The sequence below is a fragment of the Arachis ipaensis genome, chromosome B01 (genome assembly GCF_000816755.2).
Source record: "Arachis ipaensis cultivar K30076 chromosome B01, Araip1.1, whole genome shotgun sequence".
NCBI lineage: Eukaryota > Viridiplantae > Streptophyta > Magnoliopsida > Fabales > Fabaceae > Arachis > Arachis ipaensis.
The window spans coordinates 72,024,413-72,029,969 of NC_029785.2; positions in this window are offsets into that span (position 1 = coordinate 72,024,413).

Below are 5,557 nucleotides of genomic sequence, written 5' to 3' on the forward strand. Positions count from 1 at the left end.
AACCAAGTTTAATTAAATTAGTAAGAGCATATTTATACGTTCTAATTCTGTATTAACGTGAATATTTATATTTTGTATTTTTTCTCTTTTTTTTTGTGTTCATTTTTTTTGCATATTTTTTTTCTCATCGTCGTTCTTTTATTGGTACTGTTATTGCTGTATTTTTTTTCCTTCTCCTCTTTCTATACTACAAAAAAAATATTGAATACCGTTAGATTTACCGTTAGACGTTACGGCGGATGTAGCGTCGGATTTTTCGATAGTTACGAGTGAAAATTCGTCCCTCGAAAAAATTATCGTCAAAGTAAAAATTTTGTTACTAAATCTGATGGTAAATAGTGGCGTAAAATTTTATTTTATTAGTGCCAATGTTACCGTCGGATTTTACTACAAGATTTTTCGACGGTAACAGGTTTTAGTGAAATGCGGCGCTTAGGCAACAACGAATATCTTATCCGACGGTAAAATTGGATAAATTTCAAACACAAAACCCTTCCCCCTCACTTCTGTGAATGCTCTTTCTCTTCTCTTATCCTTTCTCTTGTTTCTCTGTCTATTATCTCTATGCCGCTGCTCCATTGAAGCTGGCGACATGTTGGTGTCTATTTACGTTAGATTAGCTTTGTGCTCTGACATATTTGTACTAAACTCTAATTTTGGTAACGCGTATTCTTGTTAGTCTGTTGTGATGACTCCTTTTATTCTATCTCAAAATGCACGACAGGTATACTCTTTTCCTTATCTGGAGTCATGCAAGTCTAGTTGTGTTGTTGTGATTAAGATTAAGCTAAGAGGTTACATCAAGTCAGATATGATAGAGGGGTCAGCAACCTTACCAAATTGATGACCCAACTTGTTCAAAAATGGTAGTTGACACCGGTGATCTGATCACCCTTAGGTCGGCAGTTTGAAGAAGAAAATAAAAAAAAATTGACTTTTCTGTTGAAAATTCTCCAACAGTAATGATTATCCAGATTCTTTTAAAAAATAAAAATTAATGCTTTCGTCGGATTTTTCCGACAGTAACGCAATGCGAAGTTTCAACATTTGGCGCAACAGTTACCGTTGGAAAAATTCCACGGTAAGTGACATCAAATTGTCATAACTTGATGAGCAAAAATTGAATTTGCTCATAAATACTGGCAAGTGCACCAAATCGTTCAAGTAATACAACGGTGAGTGGATATCATTCTCAGGGGGATTAAAGGATTGAGCAAGCAACATCTAATTGAATCTCAAATTAGATCGATCAAATCTTGGCAAGATGATTGTGGATATCTTGAAGAAAAGAAAAAACATATAAGAGGAAAGAATTAGGATTGCAGAGTATAACTGAAAAAGGGCTTAGAAAGTTAGAAAATAATTCAGGAATAGGGAATGTTAAGGGGTTTTGCAGATATTTAAGCCCTAAGAAAATCAAACCTTGTTTTTCTATTCTAAAGCATGCAAAGATCTTTTCACGACGAGTCTTAATTAACCAATTTCTAATGTCTTGACTCCTCGGCTTCTCTTCAATTAACCAACTGCCAATGTCTTGGTCAATCAATTAATTGAAGAGGTTAAGTACAAATCCGATTCAGTTCCTCATAAGATCCAAAAGTAGTCCTTAGGTCAGATTATATGTCACGTATCTAAGCTAGGTTTGTCTAATTGAATCTTATGAGAAAATATAATTTTCAAAAGTTGTTCTAATCCAAATTATATGTCACGTATTCGAAACTAGAGTGATTGAAGATCATGTATGTGTCGCACACTTTAAAAATCACTATGTCTAGTCGATTCAAAAGTCATGTGAAAGAGTTTTCAAGCATAATTCGAATATTAGTTCTATTGAAGCAATAAACAAATTCAAGATCGGATTAGCATACCTTTTGATACTACTAATCCTTTAAGGATGAAGAATGAATAACTCAATAATGAAATAGATCAATGCAAAATTTTAAAATAAAAGAAACTTATATTAATAATCCATAGAAACATAAACAGAGCTCCTAACCTTTTAGCAGAGGAATTAGTGGCTCATAATAAAAGTAAAAACAAAAGAGAAGAAGAGAGACACGAGGGATCCAAAGATCCTCTCCCAGATGTCTTCCTTGTGAACCTTGTTTACCTATTTATATCCTAAGTTCTATCTAGAATTCAATTTCAAAATCTAAATCTAATCTTTTCTTTAGGAAATATAAGATAACTATCTACTTAAATTCAAATAAAATCTTAACAATGATTCAAATCTAATCTAAAAATAAATCCTAATAGCCAAATCTTATCTTTTTAGAAGAAGTTAATGTCAACTAATCATTTGAATCTTGAATCTTGAATCTTGAATCTTTCGATTGAATTTAGAACTTCCTGGAAGGTGGAATGGGCTTGGGCTTCAAGTTTTGGTGTTTTGGGCGCTGATTTTCGCAATTAAAAGATGCTAGTCGTGCACAGCTCAAACTAAACGTCCACTATAGACATATCCATATCATTCTGAAGATATAGATATTAGCTTTCTAACGCCACTAGAAGTGCCTCATTCGAACCTCTATATCTCAAGTTATGATCACTTGAGTATGAAGAGGTCATGATTAACAGCAATTCACAGATTTCCCTTTAGTTGTAAATTTTCTTGAAAATATAACTTGGATCTATAATAATTCTAAAAAAACTCCAAATACTTGATTAGTTTTAAAACTCCACTATAAACATAAGAATTTTTTTATTTAAAAACTATAAAAACTAATAAAAAAAAACATAAAAATTATTACAGATGCTTAGGCATCATAACTTAAACATCATATTCCGCCGCTAATTTTGCCACAAATTACCATTGTAAAAAATAAATCTGCTAGTAAATATTTACTGGCGAGATTTATACCATCAGATACAATCCAACGCAAAATCTAACAGTAATCAATTTATCGGCAGATTATTTTCATTATTCCGCCTGTAAATCCGATGGTACTCAACGTTTCTCTTGTAGTGTTGGTGATTTTGTAGCATTATATATTTTTTAAGGAGGAGGAGAAGGAGGAAGAGGAGTTTGAGTTATGCAGGAGGAGGAGGAGGAGGAGGAGGAAGAGCTTTGAGTTATGCAAAATTTATCAGAAAATAGCACCAAAACTGTTTATTCGTGACATAGAAGTTTAGTTTTGAGCTATGCAAAATTTATCAAAAAATAGCACCATAAGTTTTTCAATTTTGACACCAAAATTTCTTAATCATGACACAAATTCTTGTTAAGAGGGTGAAATAAGAATTATGAGAATAATATAAAACAAAGAAGAAGAAAATGGTGATGATGATGATGATGATGATGATAATGATGGAGAATTTTGAATTGTGCAAAAAAAAATATACCAAAATTTCTTACCAATAACACAGAATTTTTTTAATTTTGACACTGAAATTTGCTATAAAGACACAAAAATGTCTTCTTTGATATTGCATTTTTTTTTCTTCTTATTTTTCTTCGTTTTTTCTTTCTTTCTTTTCAGTTGCTTTTACTTCTTCTTGCTTCTCATATTAGACTTTAATTAATATGTATATTCTATATTGAACTTTTATTTAGTTGAATGAATGTGGGTTCATACTTATTAGATTGAATTCCTACCAGAAACAAAAATAGCATCAAAATTTGTTTAAAGTGATACCAGAATTTAAATATAATGATACAGAATATAGAAAATAAATTACATACTAAAAGATTACATTGACTCTATAAAATGAAATAAGATAGCATCGAATTAACAACAAAAAATTAGTAACACGACACAAAAAATATTGAATTTTTCTAAAAAATATTACACATTCAATTCATTGAATTGAATGCTTATCTCTTCTAGAAAATAACACATTAAATTCTAAAAAATAACACCGAAATATCTTCACTTTAATACCAAATTTCCAACAAAATGATGTGATAGAACTAAGCACTTATTTCATGAAGACTTGAGTTGCAGATTCACAAATTTTAAATAGAAAAGATAATAAGTGAAGAAATCTGTGGATAACGCAGTGAAATTAACAGAACAAGTACAAAAATTCGGAAAAAAATTAACAGTGATATTTACATATAAGAAGAAGATGGTGTATCTAATATGTAAAATAACACATAAATCTCTAAAAGGTAACATCGAAATATCTTCACTCTAACACCGAAATTTTTAACTATAACTTCCATAACGACGATGACAACGATAACGATAACGATAACGATAACGATAATGGTAACGATGATGATAATGATGGTGACGATAATGAAGGAGTAACAAAAAAAAGAAGAAAAATAATAAATCAAATGAGAAAAGAAAAAAAGGAGGAAGAAGATGATCAGACGAGGATGAGGAGGAGGTGGTGGTGGTGGTAGTGATCACGACGACAATAACAAAAGAGAAAGATGATAAAAAAAAAAGGAAGAGAAGAAGAAGAAGCAGCAGCAACAACAGGATGAGTGTGTAAGTAAGAAGAAGAAGAATAAGAAGAAAAAGCGTGTTCGAAGAATAATGGTGCCCACGTACATAATATATAAGGTCTTGAAAAAGCCAGATGTGATCTTAGAACTCCGACACTCAGATTTAAATCTTAAAGTTTATAAATTGAAAACCATAAACAGGATAGGTTATCTAAAGTTCTTATTTCTAATTCCTTTCTAACTTAAGCCCTAATTTCTGCCTTCCTCCAATCCTCCAAAACTCCGGTGCACAGATAAGCAATACAAACAAAATAAACACAAGTAGGATACAGATATAGCAGGTATCAAATATAGCAGGTAAGCATGATAATCACATAGGCAAGCCCAATTAATGCACAATCAAACAAAATACACATATGCATATGATGTATGCCTGCCCTATAGCTGATGAGTCTCATCTGTCGATTATATAGCCAACCCGACATGTCCAGTAGCTAATTCGGACATCGTCCTCTTGAAAATTAGTGAGCAGTACAGTACCACGATCCTCACCTGGTGAGCGGTAAACCACCTCGATCCCCACAGATGTTTTCAATTGGAAAACAGCACACACATGGGTGGTAAATAACCACGATCCCCACAAAATAATTTCTTATCAAATCTGGTGGGCGATAAATAACCACGATCCCCACAAAATATTTCTATATCAAATTCATCCTCATCATCATTCAATTCATTCAACAATTATCATCATCACACCTCCCATTCCATTTATCAATAATTTATACTCAAAACATAATTCTCTTCTTAACTAAATAAAACTCAAAACATAATACTTTTCTTGATAAATTGAAACTCCAACATAATACTTTTCTTAATAAATCAAGTTCCAAAACATAATGCATTTATTTTCTTTATAAATCAAAGTCAAATAATATAATTCTTTTATCCATACTTGTCTAAATAATACTTTAAACCAAATCTCTAATTTTTAGAAAAATTTCAGCAACATCTCCTTTAAAATTCGGACTTTGCCACCCTTCTCGAGTCCCAACCAAACCACCTTTCAAACCCTTTTCAAATCATTTCCAATAAGTCAAACCAATTCTAATATCAAAATTATTTACAACTCTTAATTCATTCATTATTCAACAAACACAC